Genomic DNA, 24212 nt, shown 5'->3' with positions numbered 1-24212 from the left:
GTAATTTGCCCTCCCCACGCCCCTTACATGAGGAGACTCCTATAACCCGAAGGCTTGATAAGGGAACGTGAGGCGGACAAATTTGGAAAATTTTCCGGACGTAACACTGCATCTATCAAATTTTTCTACTCCATAAATTCTTTGTTATAATTTCCTCATCAATGTCTGAATAAATGCTGAAAATAAAGAAAAAGAAATCATATTATTATTTATTGATACATTGTACTCAACAACATTAATTTGGAATAAAGAATGTATTGAAGAAAATAAGGTTTAATATTTCTTTACCTTAAACATACTTCCAGATATATCTTGCAAGAAAGTAACTGCATTCAATTTGCAAATATTTTTCACTCTAACCTATACCTGTCAAATGTTACAAGTAACTATTTGACCTTAGTTATGAGACAAGCGTATTATTGTTCCGTTTCATCCAATTAAAATCAATTAGAGGCTGTGGAAATGGTAGATGTAAATAGATTTCACAGCGATAGTAATATACCTCTAATACACAAAACTACTTACCAAATAATGTTAAATATATCTAACTTTTGATTTTGGCTGCAACTTAATTATTTATTGATAAAACTCTATTATATGCTCCTCTTACGGTGGTAAATAGATAGATATTACTTTGCAATGAGAATGCTACGCACCATGTCATGCCGTATTGTCAAGCACTTATGCACTACTAATGAAACAAAACAAACTAGTACACTTGCATAATTAGGCAATATTATTGTATCTTTTGTCCTATTACATGCAATACGTGGATGAATGATCCTCTGGTATCTTAATAACCACCTTGTAAATATTCCTCTACTCTAACCTATACCTGTCAAACGATATACATAATTTACTAACCTTAGTTGTTTTATGACACAAGCATTGCTACACACCGTGCTAAGTCGAATTGTGAAGAAACTGGACATCTCGTTTCTTACACTATTTTGTTAAAAAATATAAGAATGTTTCGCACAAGCCTCAGCATAAAATCCACATACAAATTAAATTCACTTCCAAATTTAATATCTTTGACCATATATGTAATCATATACTTCAGCATGCATACGCATTCAAATAGAATAGGAATTTGAATCGACGAACAATACCACCATTTGCCGACTCCCAAAAGCAATGATTTTAAAACATATGGCGTCCAAAAGGAACACGTCCAATCGGGCATCACTCACTGCTGCGACATACAGTATATACAGGGTGTACCAAAAGGAAGATTTCAAAAACTATAGAGTTTGAAAAAAAATGTTTGGAACAACGGTGACCTCCTTAGCAAGTCAATCTGACCATAAGCCATGTACATGCTCGAACGTACAATTTTCTGTGCTTTCCATTTCCGTGGTGAAAACTATGAGTACCCATAGAAAAACATCGGTTCAAACTTCAAATGACCTTGATCCGTGACCTCGGGGTCAACACATAGGTCCCTTAAGGATGCAGCCTCAGAAACCCTACAACTTTTGTCCGAAACATTTTGCTCTAAAGTCCATAGTTTACGAGATATTTAAGGGGTCCCCTTATTTTGAAACGCCCTCTATAATTTAAATTTAAAGCCAGAGCATCGAAACGAATTGGTTCCTGTAGGGTGTCTCTTGCGCACTTTCACGACGCAAAAAAAGTTTTACTCGTTACGTGTTTTCTTCAAAAATGTTTAAAAAATCCCGCTACCCTCTATTTGACCATAAGTCGGGTACATGGTCGAACGTAGAATTTTCCGTACTTTCCATTTCTGGGGTCAAAAATATGGGTAACCATATGTCACGTCCGGGAAAATTTTACAAATTTGTCCGCCTCACGTTCCCTTATCAAGCCTTCGGGTTGTAGGAGTCTCCTCGTGTAAGGGGCGTGGGGAGGGCAAATTACTTCTGCACCTTTCTTTAATTTCTCCTTGACTCTGTGCTTTCCCATCAAGCCTTCGGGTTGTGAGAGACTTCTTCATGTGGGAAATGCACAGGGAAAAGTTTGAGCTTATAATTATTCTACTTCTGTCTTTCCTATCCGTTCATTCTTCTCATACTTCTCAATTCTTTCTTAGTTAAAACCCCTCCTTGAAACTATCGTCGTGCTCAACTGCGTAGTAACAGAAACATGTGATAGAAAAACTCGGCTTCGACCGAGGAGAGGTATCATAAACACCGTTCGCGGCGCGGTTAGCCAGTGCTTCGCATTGTAGGGGTCTCCTCAGGCTAACTGCGCAAAAACGCAAAGATTACGTTATTGCCGAAATTAACATTGATACTCTCCTCTTTTTCACGCGTGGGCGCCAGTCGGTCCCTAACCCGATCGCGTGTATGAATTGATTGCTGGAATGAGAACGCAAAGCAATCTAGCTCGTTGAATATTTGTATGAATGCGAGAGCGAGGAATGAGAATCCTTGCAGGCAAACGTTAGCAAGCGTTCGAGGACTGTTTAGAGGCAAAGGGTCGTACGGGGCAATAAAAGTCTTTGTATCGAATTCCGAGAATTTGCCTGAAACCGAAAACCTAACGGTAATTTTCGAATGGTGAGAACGTTCTCGAAGCAACTACGTCGCAAATGTAATAACGAATATTCGATTAATAATGGAAACCTGTCGTTATTGAAAAATAGCAATCGAACACCGAATGCCTTATATCGAGCGTACCGGCGCAATTCATATTGTTGATCGATTTCTCTGCGAACAAATGATTATGAACAAGCCGATTGTTAATTAAGAAACCACGCGATCATCGGTTTCATTATCCGTACGCAATGGTACTACGAATGATTCAATTACTTGCGAATTTATTGTTCAATAAGTCTGATTTTATTTACTAGTTGATAATCGCATCATTTACTATCTTATATCCAAATTATCGAAAACATGGAACAATCCAGAAATTCTATGGCGTAGAAACACCGAAAAGCCGTTAGACCGAGAAGGAACACCAAGAAAGAGAGAAAACATGATCTAGAGGAATTTAGCTGGCACGCGCGCTCGACCAATAGAAACGCATGCGACGTCGTCGTTACGCGCTGTGATTTGCCGAAATGTCCCAACGCAAGACATCGTCCTCGCGACGGGCCCTTCCGGCTAGGATCGCGATCGATTCTGATCACTCTTCGTCGAACAATCGAGTAAGTCGTGACGGGAGCCCGTGTGTCTAGAGATAGAGTTGTCGTTCGTACTTCGTTGTAATTTACCTGCGCGGCAAGACCTACGAATTAGGCAGAGTGTCGTGAGAGTGAAATTCCGGATACGCGGCAAAGACTCAGAGACGCGCACGTAAAGCCTTTTCACACTTCTAAATTTCTATCTTTTCTCTTTCCTTTTAACTCGTTTGCTCGCGTAATTTCCGTATTAAATTTACTCGCGTTACTATTATATTATTTTGAAGAGCGTAATCGTCTTGTGTTTCGTCTATTAATTTTGCAATAAACGACAACCGGGCGCGCGACAAGTGTAGTGCCGCCACAGATTTCTCAACCTTTCTTGGTGTTCCAGATCAACCAGCGATTTGCAACGATCAACCAGCGAATTTATAAACGATTTTATCATATATTATACTCTACATTCTCACGATAAGCCTGTTCAGTACTAATTTGTCGAGCACGGCATTATAATTGATTTTCAACAAGGCAAAACGGGCGATCTATTAAGCCTTCGGGTTATGAGAGTCTCTTCATTTTAGATCGTCCTGTTTTTACGTTCAGGTACCGAATTATATAATATACATTCTGGATATATTTGCATTTTCTACTATCACTATTTTTGTGAGACGATTGTTTCGACTTCAGAACCTTATCAGGGACGGCCTGTAAAGCCCTTTCGGGGGTTGTGAGAGTCCCTTCATTCAGGTCGTTTCCTTGCGGATTGACACCGCCAACTTTTCATTTTCTATCAAGTCGAGTCAGTCGTCAAACATTAAATTTTCAACTACCAATCCGTTTAAATTATATTGGAAACTCACATTGCGAATCAAAGGAAAAGCGCCTTTCTGGTCAAATCACGTTATAAAATAGGTTAAGCATCTTTACCCTTGTTAACCAGTATTGTTCTAATTTGAATTATCAGTATTTAATAGAATTTATTAGTATTCATTCAATAGTCATTTTAAATTCAGTTTCTGTTAGCTTCACTATCCAATAGTCATTTTTGAATTAAATTTATTTTCTTTTGCACACTAACCAGTTTAATCATTTTCTTTCAACCACCTTTACCATTTCAAATCCACGCATACCAACACAAGGTTTCAAGGAGGGACCCGTATGGGACCCAGAGCGCTGACGAACCCAACGGGAATTATCACTATCTAAATTTTCCGTCTTTTAATTTTTGTTCTGACCGTAGAGGACGTTACCGCGTCATACGCGGTCAGAACTGGTGGCAGCGATACCTTTCTCATCGCCCAAAAATAAGAATAAACTCATCTTTCTTTTACGTTGCGCGCTCTCGCAACTCGCAACGTAACCATAGCAAAAAGTCGACTCAAACTTCTACTGACCTTGACCCGTGACATCGGGGTCAACACAGAGGATACTGTAGGATGCAGCCTCTGAAACCCTACAACTTTCGTCCGAAACTTTTCTCTCCAAAGTTCATAGTTTCTGAGATATATCGTGGTACCTCTTTTTTTGGAACGCCCTATATAATTCAAATTTAAAGCTACAGCAACGAAAAAAATAGCTACTTTTAGGGTGTCGCCTGAGCATTTTCACGAGACCAAAAAAATAATTCGGCGTTTTTTTTTCAAAAATTAAAAAAAAAAATTTCCCCCACCACGATTTTTGAAATTTTGTATTTTTGGGTACATGTACACTTCGAGCCCTTTCCAACGATAGTACTCGGGGGTAGCACCTGCCATAAGCTGGGAATAGGGATGACAATAATATGGTTACCTTAAGCGAGTCATAGTATAAAACTCCCGCCGTTTACACGCGCATTTTTGAATTTCTTCACGTTGACATTCAGAGCACTGGGCAGAAATCACATTGCGTCATCACCCGTGAGGGCAATCGCAATGCTTTGTTTTAATTAGACAGTCGGATTCCCCTAGTCCGTGCCAGTTCAGAGCTAAGCGTTGAATGGCGGCCGAAGAAGCGACCACGACCTCAAGCGTAACCGCCACGGAAGCCTCTTTTTTTTTTAGTTTATATTGGAAGAGGAAATGCGCTTACGCACGCGCAGGTGATCCCCTTGTCACACTATTCGACTAGAGGGGGACGATTGCGCACAGCTCCTTTGGACACAGTATTATTGGGCACACTAAGAATTGGGCACAGCTCTATTGCGCACGTGCAGAATATCGCACAGTTCAGTTGGGCAGCGTAAAAATTGCGCAGAGTATCAATTGGACATGGAATTAAATTTGTGCGCTCGTTTCCCTTCTTATGACGTGATTATTTCTAATATAGTGAGGACGGGTTTTTATCGGAATATTTGAACGTTAGACGATTGGCTCGATCAAATAGAAAAATGAAACTTGGCGGTGTCTACCCGGAACGAAACGATCTGAATAAAGAGGCTCTTACAACCCCCGAAAGGGCTTTCCAGATCGTCCCTGATAAAGTATTGAAATCGAAGCAATCGTCATACACAAAATCGCGATGGATGAAAATTCGAAATATTAATATAATGTATAATATACGGTTCAGTACCTGAACGTGGAAAACAAGACCATCTAAAATGAAGAGACTTTTATAACCCGTAGGCTTAATAGATCGCCCGTTTTGCCTTGTTGAAAAATCAATTACAATGCCGTGCTCGACAAATTAGTACAGAAGAGGCTTACCGTGAGAACGTTGAATATGATATACGATAAAAATCGCTTTGTGAATCGCTGTATGCTCGTTGAATAAATCGCTGTGAAATCTGGAACACCAAGAGAGATGATGGGATCGTTGTTATACTCGCACTTGTCGCGCGCGCGGTTGCCGATTGTATTACGATTAACAATTAAGCAAGACGTTCACATAGACGTTTACGAAATTCGAAAAAATTTTAAATAATTAAACGTGATGAATTTAATACGAGAAATTACGTGATCGAACGGATTAAAAAGAAAGAGAAAAGATAGAAATTTAGAAGTGTGAAAAGGCTTAACGTGCGCGTCTCTGAGTCTTTGCCGCGTATTCGAAATTTCACCCTCGCGACACTCTGTCTACGATTAGGACTTGCCGCGCAGCTAAATTACACGAAGTACAATCAGCAACTCTATCTCCGTACGCACGGTCTCCCGTCACGACTTACTCGATTGTTCGACGAAGAGTGATCAGAATCGATCGCGATCCTAGGCGGAAGGGCCCGTCACGAGGACAATGTCCTGCGTGGGGACATCTCGACAAATCATAGCGCGTAACGACAGCGTCGCGCGTGTCGCTATTGGCCAGGGGCGCGTGCTAGCTAAATTCCACTAGATCATACTTTCTCTCTCTTCTGGTGTTCCATCTCTGTCTAACGGCTTTTCGGTGTTTCTACGCTGTGGAATTTCTGGAATGTTCTATTCTCAGTGATAATTTCGATATCAAATATCGATTATCAACTATAGTTTAAATCGGAACTGTTGAACTTTAAGAATGTAAATAATTATGAATATGAATTACAACGTTGTACCATTATGCTTGAATAACGAATTAGTGATTAACAATTGGCTTTTTCATAATCATTTTATTCGCAGTACGAATTGCTGATACACACGCTGTGGGGATTACGATAGCAATTGGTGTGTAAATACAGCATTCAATTATTATAATCTTCACTTACTAAATATACTTTAATCGAATATTCGTTTTTACGCTTGTAGCGAAATTCGTTCGTGAACATTCTTGCTATTTGAAGTCTACCGCTGGGTCTTAGTTTCAGGCAAATTCTCGGAATTCGGTACAAAGACTTTTATTGCCCCATTCGACCCTTCGCCTCTAAACAGTCTTCGAACGCTTGCTAACGCTCGCTTCTGAGGGTTCTCATTCATCACTCTTTCATTCAAACAAATATTCAAATTGCTGAGCTATCTCGCGCTTTCATTACAGCATTCAATTCATACATACGATCGGGTTGGGGACCGACTGGCGCCTACGCGTGAAAAAGAGAGTATCGGTTGAAATCCAAAAGATAAATTGATCTTTACGCTTTTGCGCAGTTAACCCGAGGAGACCCTACAATGCGAAGCACTGGCTAACTGTGCAGCGAACGCTGTTTATGATACCTCTCCTCAGTTGAGAACGAGTTTTTCTATCCCGAATTCTGTTACTACGCAGTTGAGCACGACGATAGTTTCAAGGAGGGGTAATAAACTAAAGAAAAGAATGGAGAAATGAGAAGAGAACTAAAGGAAAGAAAAGACAAAAATAGAATAATTATAAGCTCAAACTCTTCCCTGTGCATTTCCCACATGAAGAAGTCTCTTACAACCCGAAGGCTTGATGGGAAAGCACAGAGTCGAGGAGTAAATTGAAACGATGAAGTTGTAATTCACCCTCCTCACGCCCCTTACATGAGAAGACTGCTACAACCCGAAGGCTTGATAAGGGCACGTGAGGCGGACAAATTTGTAAAATTTTCCCAGACGTGACACAATAATAATAAATCAATAAATAAGCAGATAAAATAAAAGAACTCAGAAACATATGGTAAATAGAAGATAAATAACAATAAAATAATAAACACAATTAAATCATTAGAAGAAATGTTAATTCATAATAATGCAAGGCGGAGTCAAAGTCAAAATGAATGCAATGAATCGAACAACAAATGTAAAATTGCATAAGTTAATAAATATAAAAATTCCACAATACGGCTATAAATAAATAAAGATAAAATGATACTAAGATAAAAGGTAAGCTAAATACCAAAATAAGTATATTAAATAAGCCAGAGCAAGAAACATAATCGAGTACGTAACTAGGCACATTGCAGTATCGTATTTGCGTAAATAAATTATTATACAATACCAACAGGAGACCAATTGCCAAAATAAGGGCTAGTAAAACGATGACTGAAATCAATTCGAACAACAAATATCGCGCGGGTTTCACATAGAACCAATCAAACGGATCGAAATCAATCAAAATAAGACCTCAAAATAAACAGACATTTGACAAAAGAAACAAAAGGCGGACCCAGCAGAAAGAATATGGATCCGACATAATATACAGCCAAAAATAAAACATGATGAATAAAATCAAATGGAACGATAGAACAATAAGTTAACTGTGCAAATAATTAAACATTATACTACCGTGACGCTGCATAAGACATTAAATACAGACACCGGATAAATAGAACAAATAAGACAGTGACCAAAGTCAATTATCAACAAAATATAATTGCGCAAATTAAGTAAAACCAATGATAACAATAAAACAATGTTCCGACTATTCGGAGTTATAATAAAATGAGGAAAGACATGAGGTGGAATTGGCGTCACCGGTAAATAAATAAGACAAATGATATATAGTTAAAAAATAAAAATAACTTTAATAACTCAAAACTTAACTGACTCTACTCTACGGGTACCGGCTGTAAAAACCCCCAGTCGAAAGTGGGGAAAAAGCCTAGTCCCAGCAAACAAATTAGACTAAAGGAATATATAAATTAAATTGATAAGACAAAATATAGTAAGTATAAAACGTGAATTAAACTAGATATTAAAGCTACCATGCACTTGCATAATCATTCACACTGTTATGTATTCGCGCAATCGAGAGCTCTCTTACCAATCGTGTCGGATGTTGTCTCGTTGACGTCGCAACAAATCATCGTGGTCCTTACCAAAAAAACACAAACCCTGATCACAGGAGGCGTCCCGGCAAAGAGGACAAAGTGGCCGTAAAAACGCACCACTAACTGCACGGCTAGCCAGGTGGGCAGAATCAACCGATCGCCAAACTGTGCGCACAGTTAGCTGTTTGAACCACCCACAAGATCGCCCGGCCGTGCAGATAAATGACAGCACCTAGTGCTTCAACAATAGGACACACGCCCGACAGCCACAGCGCCCGTCAACGAACACCACCAGTCTCAGATCGAAACCACAATTCGCTCTTTTACAAAATTCGGAAAACTCAGAAAAACTCTGGGGAAACACCCGCACAAATTGACCGATCACGGTTCAATGCGCGGGCCCGGTCCCGGGCCATACCCCGCCACCACCATCGACACGCCGCTCGCGCCTGCGCAGCGTCGCGTGACAACATCCAACCGCACACCCTCGCGCAGCGCCAAATTTAAAACCAACCGCTCGAGCACATGCAATCGCGCGACGCTAACAAACAATAATAAAAGTTAAAGCAGAACTTCAAAGGCCAATATTAGGCGACCATTGGAGGGTTACCACCAGCAGTCGATCCAGCTTGCATATCACCGCGAATAGAACATACAGCGCCACGTAACAATAATAACCACTATCTCAAGTTGGTATTGATGATCGACGATAATCAATGAACATCCAGCTACACTGTTTAGCCGCAAGGCAATGAAAATAATCCAGCCAGCTACTGTAAAATAACTTCTGGTTGCTGCATTATCAACACCAGAGGGAAGAATTGGAACTGGTATTGTGGCGCTACTGCGCCAACAGCGTTACGCTACCGTGCCTGAGTTGACTCTCTAGAGTCACATATAGCCTGGGGCCTTCTGCAATAGTAACGTTCCCTAGAGCAATCGGCATCGGCCATTACCTTCCGTTTGTTAAGCATAGGCACGTGACTGATTGAAGCATGTCAACTCGAATAAAGTTCGTTTGTTAAAGTATATGATAACTGTGGTGTTTTCTATCTACAACCCGGCCACAGTATCCCGAAAAAACCAATTCCTTGATTAATTAAACAACTAAACATGTATCTAACTCAAGCCAAACAAGGCCAGTTAAAATTAATTGATAATTCAAAGTAAAACAGAGCAGTTAATAAAAGAAGGACAAAATAATAAGAAATATGTGAACTAGACATAAGAAACAAGAAATATATGTGAACCCGACATAACGTGGACAAATAATCAAACAGCAAAACGTCAAACGCTGAAGGTCAAATCAAGGAGCAGACAGCGAACTGCTAAGAATATTTAGCGTGTAATATCATCGCACTGTTGCGAATAAAACCAGATTTGCGATAAAATGGAAGAATTTAAATAAACTATAAAATCAACCAATGCAATGGTGTGGAATGAAATAAAAGGTGCCAAGCAGCAAATAGCAAATGTCAGTCAACATCAGCTAGATTAAACTCGGCGGCAAAAGTGCAAACTGCATAACACCACTACCAGGAGTAAAACAAAACAAACATTATTCATTAACAAAATCCTACAGGTAAGAAACAAACCAACCCATTAACAATCAACATCAACAAATATTAACCTCAAAACTTCTCACCCATTTCAGATCAACTAGATGGAATCAAAACCAAGACTTAGCCAAGTTAGAGTAACAATCAACAATAAATAGGAGAAGAAGAAAGTAAATCATAGAAAACTGATAAGTATAAGTATACCAGAAGTAAATAAAATGAATGAGACAAAGGATAGCCAAAAACATCGGATTTTAATACCAAATAAGCACCATGCATTGGCACAAAATAAAGAAAGGAGAAGAAGATCACCACAAAGGAAAAGGTGCAGCACACATATATAGAATAATGTACGTACGACTGCAAAACTCTTCATAATCTATTCATCAAATCTATCAAGGTGACAACCAGAAGAACGACTAGAAATAAGATGGAACTAGATTAAAATGCTGAATCAGCAGAAAACACCTCCTGAGCCGCCAAGATAATACAGGTTAAGAATCGATTAAAACTTCTATTACATATAACCAAACCACCTTGCAATGAACAGGTATTCTTAAAGATAAGCAAATAATAAACCGAACATGCCAGAATCAGTAACAAGACAAAATATTGAAATTTCAGAAAATTATACCAACCTATCATGAAAGAATACCATACCTCCACAAAAGAAGATCTAGTTAATATCTAGTTATAAGGAAAGATAATTAGCTGAGGATAGATCCAAGAAGGAAAAACAATAAATAATGGTAAGCATAATTGTTGGACCGACAAATTAATACGCGTGTTCATACTTGGCGCGTTCGACGTCGCCGCCGGATTTTGCTAAGAAGCAGGAAAGGGGGAGGCGCGGTGTGTCGCACCGTAGCGAGCGCTGCTAGCGCACTTTTGTTTTATTATTGTCTCTCGATCGCTTTCGCCGGACATGTGCGTCGCAGACAACCTATATTATATTTCTGGTGATTAAATTACCTTTTTTGAACTGTCGTGCATTATTTCATCCAACCCTTGCCTTTAACAGGTTATAGGCCCAGAGTGATTGAACTTTTGCTTTGGTCAGTGCCGACAATAATCGTGAAACTTTTCTTTTTCTGCGTAACGTGTTTCGCGTGCCTGTTTTTTGCCTGTTTGAGAAGCTTCTTTCGAATGATAGACGAACAATGGCGAACACGTCGGATTTGAGAAACATTTCAAAGTTCAATGGACAGAACTATCAACTCTGGAAATTCCAGATGCGAACCATTTTTATCGCCCACGATATCCCGGACATCGTGGAAGGGAGAGAGACAAAGCCAGAGTCGGCTACGAATGAAAACGCGACGCAAAGGACCGCGTGGGTCAAGAAAAATGCGAAAGCCATGTTTTTTCTATCCGCGTCCGTGGAATACAACCAGTTAGAGTATCTCGTAGCGTGTTTCAGTGCGCGTGAAATGTGGGACAAACTTTCCGGTATTCACGAGCAAAAATGTGCGTCGAACAAGCTGGCGCTTACTACAAAATTTCATGAATATCATATGACACCCGGGGACTCTATACCGCGACACTTGGCCAAGGTCGAGAATCTCGCCCGTCAATTAAAGGACATCGATGAAACCGTGTCGGACACAATGATTATGGCAAAGATGTTGAGCACGCTGCCAGCCAAATACAACGCATTCGTCTCTGCATAGGAGAGCATCGCCGAAGCCAATCAAACGCTGGCCAATTTGAGGGAAAGATTGCTGCGAGAAGAAAACCGAATGACAGCGATGGACACCGTGGACAGCGCCCTTGCCACCGTCAGCATCTCCAAGCAACAGAAAAATGACCGTCGACCCAGTGCAGCGGCAACAACGTAGATCAGCGTAAGAAAAATATGACGTGTAATTTTTGTAAAAAAAGCGGTAACCTCGCGCGTTTCTGTTATGCTGCAAAGCGATCTAAAAGCGCGAATAAAAACTCAAATAACGGCGATAAAAATCAAAAAAGTAACCAAAATTCCACGAACTTCACTGCGTTTGTAGTTTCCGGAAATAGCGAAGATTCCGTCGCTGTTAACCCGAGCTCTTTAGAAGCCGGTCAGAAAAACGTTTGTTTGCATGAGACCGACGACGGGGATTCTTGGATATTGGATAGTGGTGCGTCGCGCCATATGTCGTGCCGTCGAGAGTGGTTCCGCGATTTCGTGCCTTACCGAGGCGAGTACGTTTACCTCAGTGTTGAAACAAAAGCGAACATTCAAGGCCGCGGTAAAATTCTTATAAAGAGATTGATCAACAACGAATAGCTCGATGGGGTTATCGATAATGTTTTATACGTACCGTCGCTCAAGAAAAACTTGCTTTCTACCGGCGTATGCATGTCGAAGGGATGCTCGATCGTTATCGATCAAAACCACGCGAATATATTTTCGAAAGATAAAATATTGTTAGCTCGAGGAATCAAACAATACAATAATTTGATTAAAATGTTAATGATAACTCATGTGTGACACGAAGTAAATTACACGTCCGCGGCACCGTTACGATTGTGGCACGATCGTATGGGCCACGAAAACACCGATCGTATCAACGACATGTTGAAGAACAAGGTCGTCACCGGCGTAACTGTGGTCGGTAAGGCGGATTTCTTTTGCGAGGATTGTCCGCTCGGGAAGCAATTTAAATTACCGTTTAAAAGGCTTGAATGAAATAATTTTTAACAAAAGAAAAAATCCGACTTCGAAATGCACTAAAAAGTGTCAAATAATTTCTATTTCATTTATACCAATATTCCATAGCTATTAATAATATCTACTTAATCGTTAAATAGGATACTAAATACGTTTCAACCTTTTCGGAGGCGGCGCGAAATTAAAAACTTTTCTTCTACTAAGAAGATCCTAGTTCAGGCGTCGACAACCTGTGAGAAATGACCCATTTGATAATTTCAAGTAAACAATATTCAACGGGAATCAACATACCCATTGCGGATTAACTATACTGCGGTTCACGAGAGACCATACCTAACTCGCGCAGCTTACTAGGTCTAGGGACATTTTTAATAACGTGTGTGATACCCCTCTACAGCTTGCTTCTTACTTTGCGATCATATAATCTTTTCTTTGAGAAATAATAGGAATTTCATTTGAATCGTGTATCTTTACCATATCATCATATGGTTATCAGTTATCGTACATCATATATTTCCGTCCACCATTTACATGATCGCAAAGTAAAAAGCAAGATGTAGAGGGGAATCACACACGTTATTAAACATCTCCCTAGACCTACTGTGCTGCACGAATTAAGTATGGTCTCTCGTGAACTGCAGTATACATGTACATCAAATGTTCGGGATTGGTGTCGATCCCGGAAGGACTGCGCCGGAAATAATTTTACTCTTGCTAGACAGGTTTTACAAATTGATTTATTTGAGTCACAATGAATAAAATCATCGTTGAACACATTGATTGGACAATTCGATAGGTGAACACACAATACAAGTTAATTGCTGAGCGGTTACCGTGATCTGTAGATTTCTATTATTTTATTGATCTGCGGTTATGAACAATAAGCCCCGTTAATTTTATAAATTCGGCCCGCTCTTTGATGATGCCCGTGATCATGTGCGAGATCAACACGTGGTCGGCTTCGCACGTGGTTTAATTGTAGCGTAATTGAACAATACCTGTGAATCCTGTCGCTCGCACAATTGCTGAGGATTCTGAGCTGGTTTAGGTGAGCTGGTGATCTCAATTTGCTGGGTGATTCGCACTTGAACACTGTGATCTCGAAAACAAGGGTGAGCACGTGTCGTGAACTTGAATAGATGATCGATAATGGCGGCGAAGCCCGCTCGCCGGTGAGAAGACCCCTGCTCACGCGTTGACCTAGATGGGCGACTCCCGATCGATAAATCGATCGACCGTGAGCGCCATCATGGCTGAGCGGATTCTCAAACATCAAAAGAGCTACTAACTTCTGATACAATCGTTACAATTACAAATGTTTTCTGCCATATCTATAACGTTTCGAATTTTTTTTCTTACGAATTATTAATCACCAAGTTTGCCATACCGCAATCAAATCGCCATTCGCAGGTTCGTACATTCGGGTATTTTTAATTTTGCGCCGCCTCCGAAAAGGTTGAAATGTATTTGATATCCTAGTTAACGATTAAGTAGATATTATTAATAGCTATGGAATATTGGTATAAATGAAATAGAAATTATTTTACACTTTTTAGTGCACTCTTTAGTTCGAAGTCGGATTTGTTTTTTGTTAAAAATTATTTTATGTATAGAGCGAGTTTTGAAGCGAGTCGAGAAGCGATTTTTGGAGAGCCAGAAGGCGATTTGTGCGAGGGTGAGTGCATGTGTGAAGCGACCCGGTATCTTGATAAGCCCCTTTCGTATTTAAAATTGTGAACATTGAGTTTAAGGTGATAACGGCATCTTCGCGTTCGCATATCACGCCTTCCGCGTCCTGTATTCCGTGCTTTTGCGATAACCCTTTCCCTACCCTTACAGTTCCCTTTTGCATTATTCCTCCAACGCGTAACGTAGTGAACTTTCCTGAGAACCCTTCCCGACCTCTGAGATTCCCCTCCCACGACAATCCTCTTCGCGTACTCCCCCGCGTAGTAATTGTTACGGCAACCCAGGAAAAGCCGCGTAACCCGTCCCTTGTAATTTCCACGGCGATTTTCCCTTTCTTTATTTGCCACAGCGAGTGGCTGGCGCCCAACGGATCGGTAATTGTGATTGTGACGAAAATTCTCATTGTAAAGAAAAGAAATAATTTTATATAATATTATATTACAATTAATTTTTTTTATATAATTTTGTAATGGGTTACCGTCGGGACTTGCCGACTCAGCCGGTAAGTCCGGGGTCCTGACGAATGAATAAAGTCCGGTTGGGTTTATGTGGAGCAAAATAGGTTCATTATATCTACAGTTGGCTTATCCTACGGCCCTAGGCGTCCGTACAATCTACGCAGCTTAAGACTAACAGCTTACTATCTACGGCTTAAATTAACGGCTTAATATTAACGGTCGCGGTATAGTTCGGTCGCGGTGTCGAGCGGTCACGGTACGGTATGGTCGCGGTACGGCTTTTTGCCGGATGGCTCGGCGCTGCCGTCCGGCACGGTGTACGCCGTGACGCAGCACGGAGCGGCAGAGGCAGGGGGATGTCTAGGATACGGTGTTAGATGCCTATGGGCGGACGGCTGCAATCGCAACCCTTCCTAACCCCGACAATCGGATGACCGTTGATCCGGTGGACCTTCGGATGACGTGTACGTCCGGTCCGGCGGTCGGGAAGCCGCTCGGGAGAATCCCGGCCGTGGCCAGCGGAAACAGCGGACCTATTGGTGAACGACCGCAGTCGCAACTCGTCCGTCGAACGCTGCTGGAGGAAGCGTGAGGATTCCACTGTAGCGCATGCATTGGATGTCGCTCGGAGAGTCGATCTGCTCGTAGTCGGTTCGCGGCGCAGTATATACTTGCTCGCGACTTCGCGGTGTGCGCTGTCGCCATCTGGCGGCGATGTCGGTACTCGCGGCGCGTGCCAGCGGGGCCCGTGGTTTCGCGGCCTCGATCTCCTCACAATTTTGTAACAGTTATTTATTTTCTTTGTATACTACGATTAATTAGAATAATAATAGCCTTTGCGTTTAATAACTAAAAAAACCGCTTATTTAACGGTGTTTAATTAATAATTATGTTCAATCAAAAATCATTCAATAATTATGATCGATAATTGTCGCGTCGATAAAACCACCACGTCGGTAAGAGATCGACATTATCCATAGGGCGCTCGATAGTCATCAACTGCGCCGTAGAAAGAGACAGCGATGTAAGCAAAGTCACGTACGCGAAGGTCGAAGTCCAAAAACTTCCGGTAGTGAAAGTATATAGGAAAAAAAACCGCTACGTCAGCATCTTACCAGTATAAATACAGGCGTGCCGCGCAGCAGGAGATTACTTCGATGCTAATCGTAGTCCGACACGAAATGCTGATGCGATTATCACGTAAAATGTTGTAGCTTAATTTTTTTGTCAACAAAGCGGCGTAGGTTTCACGATAGACCCGGAGCGCTCTATCACCGGTTCGCAGCAGTTCTCTTACGTGTCAGGTTCGCTACCAAGCTTAATGAGCGAGCGAAAGCGGAAGCTCTTTGGATGCGGCCTACTAGTACACAGGCTCTGGTGGAGCGAAACCGTCCTGCAGTGTTCGCTATCAAGCTTACCCAGAAATCGTTCTGCGGCCGATTGAGCTACCTCCTATAGAGTCAGAACGGATCCGAGCCTATTATTGACAATTAATTTCTAAATTATTTCTTTAAAATTCGAGACAACAGAATAGTAGTTTTAAATTTTTGTTTAACCAGATGATAATGGGATCCAGATTTTTCAAGCCGGGTTTATAGAAATCACTAATTAATTATTTTTCTTTGTATTTTTATTTAGGGCGAATTTCTTTGTAATTAATAATTTAATTTTCTTTTTATGTATTTCATTTTAGCTCGAACGCGATTGTCATATTAATCTGATTATTTTCTTTGTATTCTTTTTACCAGGGCGAAAATTGTTGTACATTCATAATTAATTATTCATCATATAAATTTTCTTAATTTTCTCATATTTATTTTTTATATACTATCTTATAATACTACAAATTTTTCTTTTATGGATAAACAAAATTTATAGAAAGAAATTAACGATGGATTTCATTGCTTTACCGCGCACCACCCAAACCTGTGATCCCTAATCCCTTATACGAGACGCCTTCTAATAGGGAACCGCTCTCCCTACGCGTCGGTGCAGTGGCTTACTCGCTTCGGGGACGTTACGATAACATAAAAATATTCATTATTCTTTAAAGTATTTTAACAGTATTGATTGCACTTTCTTCTGCTTTTTCATACCTTCGTATATGTGATGATAAACCCGCAGTATTTTATTCAAGTCTGTTAACTTGCATGCTTTCGATCTGGATCGAAAAAAGCCTCGCATTAACTGAGTTTTTGTTCGCATTAAATGCGACCTGGTATCATTTTAAAATTTGCACTAAATCGAATATCGCACTATGTGAACTAGCATTAATCGAGACTTACCTGTTTACTGGTTTCCGGTTAACGCGATATGTGCATAGAAACAGTAGAGAATAGGCGATTGCAAGCTGACCCGTACACCGCCAGAGTAGGCAGTAGAATACACGTAGGCATACGTAGAATTCAATATGGTAGTAACAATAGTTTTTCACGAATATCTCGGAAACTAAAGCTTTCAGTTAATTATGCATCATGAATAAGTTCTTCAGCATCATGTCATGTCAAAAAATGCAAAATGTTTTTTTAACGTGACCAATCGGGAGACATTCTCTACAAGATGCAAAGGGTTTCGTTCCGATTGGTCCATCCATCTTGGAGTAATCGACGAACAAATACAGGAAAAAAAAAATATACACATTGAATTCAGTATCCTCCTCCTTTTCGAAGTCGGATAAAAAGAAAAGGGGATCAGAGAGAGAAATTCTTCGGCTTGGTTTGTGTGAAACCGAAGGAGCACATTTTGAAACGAAAGAGGAAAAATTGAATATGCGAAAGGTTGATTCACGCCCAGATTCTCTACGTGTTTGCTTTTTTGCTTCTTTTCGTTTATTTTATTTTTTTTTTGCATCGAGCATCATTCACCTTTCGATGAAACCAAAGAAATTGACGACCTCAGAGTAGGCGAGATTACCCGCTGAATTTAAGCATATTATTAAGCGGAGGAAAAGAAACTAACTAGGATTTCCTTAGTAGCGGCGAGCGAACAGGAATGAGCCCAGCACTGAATCCGGCGGTACCGCCGCTGGGAAATGTAGAGTTCAGGAGGATCCGTTTATCGCGAGACATCGAATTGCGTCCAAGTCCATCTTGAATGGGGCCATTTACCCATAGAGGGTGCCAGGCCCGTAGTGACCGGTACGCGTTTCGGGAGGATCTCTCCATAGAGTCGGGTTGCTTGAGAGTGCAGCCCTAAGTGGGTGGTAAACTCCATCTAAGGCTAAATACGATCACGAGACCGCTAGTGAACAAGTACCGTGGGGGAAAGTTGAAAAGAACTTTGAAGAGAGAGTTCAAGAGTACGTGAAACCGTTCAGGGGTAAACCTGAAAAACCCAAAAGATCGAATGGGGAGATTCATCGTCAACAACGCTGGCTCGCGTTGGTGCGCAATGCCCCGGATGGACCTTCGGGTTCCATTAGCGAGGGCACACCACCTTCGGCGAACGTTCCGGCGAGGTAGTCGTGCACTTCTCCCCTAGTAGAACGTCGCGACCCGTTGCGTGTCGGTCTACGGTCCGAGGCGGAGCCTGTCCGTCACCTTAACGGTGTTCGTGACAGACCCTCGGTTGCCTGGCCGACTGCGCAACGGTACTCAGACGGTATCGGGCCGCAACCAATCCATTTTCGAATGTGTGTGCGTCAGGACCGCCGCAAGCTAGGTTCAGTTATAATAACCCGGATGTACGGACTATGCGCCGTCCCCGGGTCTGGCCAGCTGTTAGCAGGAGGAGTCCTTGGACTGGCCAAGCTTTGAATTACCGGTCGGCGACGCTATTGCTTTGGGTACTCTCAGGACCCGTCTTGAAACACGGACCAAGGAGTCTAACATGTGCGCGAGTCATTGGGATATAAATAAACCTAAAGGCGAAATGAAAGTGAATGTCGTCCTCTGCGTCGTCCTAGGGAGGATGGGCCTCGTTACGATTAGGCCTCGCACTCCCGGGGCGTCTCGTTCTCATTGCGAGAAGAGGCGCACCTAGAGCGTACACGTTGGGACCCGAAAGATGGTGAACTATGCCTGGTCAGGACGAAGTCAGGGGAAACCCTGATGGAGGTCCATAGCGATTCTGACGTGTAAATCGATCGTCGGAACTGGGTATAGGGACGAAAGACTAATCGAACCATCTAGTAGCTAGTTCAAAGTTTCCCTCAGGATAGCTGGCACTCGCTCGAACGTTATTGCGAGTCTCATCTGGTAAAGCGAATTAGAGGCCTTGGGGCCGAAACGACCTCAACCTGTTCTCAAACTTTAAATGGGTGAGATCTCTGGCTTGCTTGCATCAAATGAAGCCATGAGATTTTATTATTGGATCAGAGTGCCAAGTGGACCAATTTTGGTAAGCAGAACTGGCGCTGTGGGATAAACCAAACGCAGAGTTAAGGCGCCTAAGTCGACGCTTATGGGATACCATGAAAGGCGTTGGTTGCTTAAGACAGCAGGACGGTGGCCATGGAAATCGGAATCCGCTAAGGAGTGTGTAACAACTCACCTGCCGAAGCAACTAGCCTTGAAAATGGATGGCGCTGAAGCGTCGCGCCTATACTCCGCCGTTAGTGGCAAGTGGGGCTGGACAAAATTTGGTCCTCCATGAAGCCCTGACGAGTAGGAGGGTCGCGGCGGTGTGCGCAGAAGGGTCTGGGCGTGAGCCTGCCTGGAGCCGCCGTCGGTGCAGATCTTGGTGGTAGTAGCAAATACTCCAGCGAGGCCCTGGAGGACTGACATGGAGAAGGGTTTCGTGTGAACAGCCGTTGCACACGAGTCAGTCGATCTTAAGCCCTAAGAGAAATCCTATGTAAATGAGGTGTCCTAAAGTTAAAAAGCAACAACAAAACTGTTAAATATGGCTAAATCGAATTATAAGAAGTAGATGCAGAGATGCACACCCATTGGGCGAAAGGGAATCCGGTTCCTATTCCGGAACCCGGCAGCGGAACCGCATACCATTCGGGCCCTCGTAAGAGTGTTCGTCGGGGTAACCCAAAATGACCGACCTGGAGACGCCGTCGGGAGATCTGAGAAGAGTTTTCTTTTGTGTATAAGCGTCCGAGTTCCCTGGAAACCTCTAGCAGGGAGATAGGGTTTGGAACGCGAAGAGCACCGCAGTTGCGGCGGTGTCTGGATCTTCCCCTCGGACCTTGAAAATCCAGGAGAGGGCCACGTGGAGGTGTAGCGCCGGTTCGTACCCATATCCGCAGCAGATCTCCAAGGTGAAGAGCCTCTAGTCGATAGATTAATGTAGGTAAGGGAAGTCGACAAATTGGATCCGTAACTTCGGAATAAGGATTGGCTCTGAGGAACGGGGCGTATCGGGCTTGGTCGGGAAGCGGGTCTGGCTGACGTGCTGGGCCTGGGCGAGGTGAACGGTTGGCGGCTTCGGTCGCGTCCCGGGATCCGAGCTCGGTCCCGTGCCTTGGTCTCCCGGGGATCTTCCTTGCTGCGAGGCTTCCGTCGCGGTTAACGCCGTCGTGGTCGCTTCTTCGGCCGCCATTCAACGCTTAGCTCAAAACTGGCACGGACTAGGGGAATCCGACTGTCTAATTAAAACAAAGCATTGCGGTGGCCCTCACGGGTGATGACGCAATATGATTTCTGCCCAGTGTTCTGAATGTCAACGTGAAGAAATTCAAAAAAGCGCGGGTAAACTGTGAGGGTAAGCAGTGGAGCCGTCGTTTGAGGTGTCGGGGCTTTACCCTGGTATCCGAGACGAGTCTCCAGGGCAGACCACACGCTGCTTACTCCTAAAACCACTGGTGGAGCTACCCAATTCCACATCTGTGGGCAACAGAAGCCGCCGGTGGGAAAGAGGTGTGGTAGATGTTCGCGTAAGCGGGCATCGGCGGTGACCCATCTAACGCGACCGGGGAAGTCCAGTTCACATGGGTATGTTAAACATGCTGCGGGTAAGCGGTGGAGCCGTCGTTTGAGATGTCGAGGCTTTACCCTAGTATCCAAGACGAGTCTCCAGGCAGGCCACACGCCGCTTACTCCTAAAACCACTGGTGGAGCTACCCAATCCCACATCTGTGGGTGACAGAAGCCGCCGGTGGAAAAGAGGTGTGGTAGATGAATCACGTAGGTGGTCATCGACGGTTACCCATCAAACGTAGTCGGAGAAGTCCGACTGACATGGGTGCTACGGGAGGGTGGAGCTCCACTGGTCTAGGCTGCCAGTGCCACCCGAATGGTGTCGGCTTCGTAGTTGGCAGTATTACGTAGATAGGGACAGCAATGATAAGGCAATGCGTTCATGCGCGCATCGGGCCTAATCGGAGGGGGTGCTTGCACCCTACTCCGCCGCCGGTATGTAGCCAACGAACGGCTTCACTAACTCGAAGGATACAGCCTCAGTTCGGCGCCCAGGGGATCAGCGGCGGTTCTCGTCGCCCTCTCGGAAGCGCCGGCTGGGGTTTACCGGCGATCCCTGGTACCTGAGGGTTCAGGTATAATGAGATGTTCATGGGCGGTGCGTGAGCTTCCTACGTCTGAAGGATGGGATTGTCCGGGTGTACGTAACCTTCGGGTATAGGCACTGTAAGTCGGAAATGGCCGGTTTCTATCCTGATTCTAGTGTAATAAGCGCATCGCGTACCGCAGCCGACACCCCTCGGGGAGTGAAAAATGTGTTGGGGGGTCTAACCGACCTCCCAAACCCCCGGTGGCGTTGGTCCCTATGACTGTCTTAAGGCTTTCTCGTCGCTCACACGGTTCCTTCCCTCCGGCTCAGCCGCCCAGTTGTCGCCAATTGGACGTTGCCCAGCACCCACCTCGTGGAAGTGCGGAGGGATCGGGAGCCACTTTACATCGTGTGGCACCGTGGGGGCGACGAGATTGCCATTGACAGTTGTAGTTACAGGGACGGTGAAGCGTAACACAGGCGTCTAGCCCTTCAGCCTCTCCCATCAAAGTCGCACGACTTGGCGGGCCACCGGTAATATTCCGGAGTGGTAAATTGCGCCCTCATAGTTGGCTGCCCTGTGAGCGTCACTTTGATTGCCTTCGATGACAATGGAAATGCTTCGGACGAAGATGAGTATAACCCCGCTCTTCGGGTAACTAGACAGGGGGTTAGCAGTCGACAAACTGGCGCTCCAATGGTAACGATTATGATACCTTTTAGCGAACGGCTTTGTAAAATTTGCCTAGAACACAATAAAAAGTATATGGCTTTCACGCTTAAGGAGGAAATACATCATTTTGCAAGTACACATCGCCAGCATGATCTGTGTTATATTTGTCAATATTGTAGTAAATCGTTTGAATCTTTCAAATCGGTTAATGCACATATTCCTAAATGTCCCACCTTAAGAAATCAAAACGCAGGCCAAGCGTTGGCCCCCACTAACGAAAGTCAAGAAAGGTGTTTGGGATGTGAGAGAACGTTCCTCACAGAAAGGGGTCTCTCCCAACACCAAAGGCAAGCACATTCGGAACTACCTAACCAAGTAAGAATAGATCAATACCAACAAACATCTAAACGTCCAAGAACAGGTAAAACGTTCTATGCTGATGAGGTAGAAAAGATGCTAATGTTGGAAGTGGAGTTACGCAATGAAAGATTTGTAGCATAAAATAATTTTTAACAAAAAACAAATTCGACTTCGAACTAAAGAGTGCACTAAAAAGTGTAAAATAATTTCTATTTCATTTATACCAATATTCCACAGCTATTAATAATATCTACTTAATCGTTAACTAGGATATCAAATACATTTCAACCTTTTCGGAGGCGGCGCAAAATTAAAAATACCCGAATATACGATGCTGCCAATAACGATTTCGCTGCGGTATGGCAAACCTGGTTATTAATAAGTCGTAAAAAAAAATTTCGAAACGTTCTAGATACGTCAGAAAACATTCGTATTTGTAACGATTGTATCAGAAGTTGGTAGCACCTCTGGTGTACATATATACTGCAATTCACGAGAGACCATACTTAACTCGCGCAGCTCACTAGGTCTGGAGACATTTTTAATAACGTGTGTCAATCCTCTCTTCAGCTTGCTTTTCACTTTGCGATCATTTAAATGGTGGACAGAAATATATGACGTACGATAACTGATAACCGATGATATGGTAAAGATACACGATACAACGAAATTGTCGCGTAGCGAATTCTTTGTAGCATAAGTTGCCGTAGCAGCAATACCTGTCCAAGGAACCGTTACTTATCAAAAATTAGTTTACTAACACGTTATACCCAGTTTCGAAGCCGAGTCATAATTTTTATGTTATTCAGATGCGCGTCAAAAGTCGAGGTGTTCCTTGGGTTTATTACTTGCTACGGTCATAAATAGGACCCTTCACACCCCTGCGTGGGCACTCAAGGATTTCGAATGACCATCGGAAGGGACAAAATTTCCCTTATATGCATAAGCAAATCCAGTAGTTTTCGACACCACCCCCTCCCTTTTTCAACAACCAATCAGTATGCACAAATTCTTGTAACCGCCACACCGTAGCGCTATAAATATAACAGGACCACGAACACCAGTCATCATTTTTCTACGAAAGCAAGCATAGAACACGAATAAATCGAATTTTGAGTTATCTAGAGTATTATTCTACCAACATCCATACAGTCCATTTTGAAGAACAAAAATTCGCACAAGGTTAATTCGGCGTGCGAAGTACGGGTTCCTCTGTTCAGTTCGAATAGAAAACACGTACGCAACATTGGTCCTTCGAGCCGGATCTCGGTGAGAAAGGAAACTGGTGCAGTAACCATCAAGGAGTGATTAGGCTAATCAACGCATCATCCTTGGAAGCTGAAACACTGTGTTGGAAACTAAAACGTAAACAACTCCAACGTTCATTCATCTCGAGCTGGGCCTCTGTACAAAGGGGACAGATCAACGACACCACCGTAGGACCACACGTCATCGGCCGACATATCCAAGGAGCAGCCGTATCGGACACCCAACTAAGGAAGCAGCCATACTCGGACACCTTAACAGGGGAAGCAGCCGTCGGCCGGTGGATAATTCAGGAAGGACACATCGAATCATCATCGAGGAAGCACATCAGCATCACAATCGTTCCAGGAGTTCGAACGTCGGTAGGGTGAGTCTACGAATGACCAATCCTTTAACATACTTCCCGTAGTATAAAATAGCATCGATCTCGATCTCGTTCGTTATATCACTCATAATTGTAAC

General features: G+C 43.0%; 1 long non-coding RNA gene across 1 annotated transcript; it reads left to right on the top strand.

The window, feature by feature from the left end:
* Positions 1–9778: 9778 nt before the first annotated feature.
* LOC117611498 (uncharacterized) lies at positions 9779–12243 on the top strand. The gene is made up of 3 exons (XR_004583201.2): positions 9779–10281; positions 10354–10808; positions 10883–12243. It is a non-coding gene; the product is annotated as an uncharacterized LOC117611498 (long non-coding RNA).
* Positions 12244–24212: the final 11969 nt, after the last annotated feature.

The sequence above is a fragment of the Osmia lignaria genome, unplaced genomic scaffold (assembly GCF_051020975.1).
Source record: "Osmia lignaria lignaria isolate PbOS001 unplaced genomic scaffold, iyOsmLign1 scaffold0016, whole genome shotgun sequence".
In the NCBI taxonomy this organism is placed as follows: Eukaryota; Metazoa; Arthropoda; class Insecta; order Hymenoptera; family Megachilidae; genus Osmia; species Osmia lignaria.
Note: the sequence above shows the minus strand (reverse complement) of the source record. Positions and strands in the feature narration are given on the sequence as shown.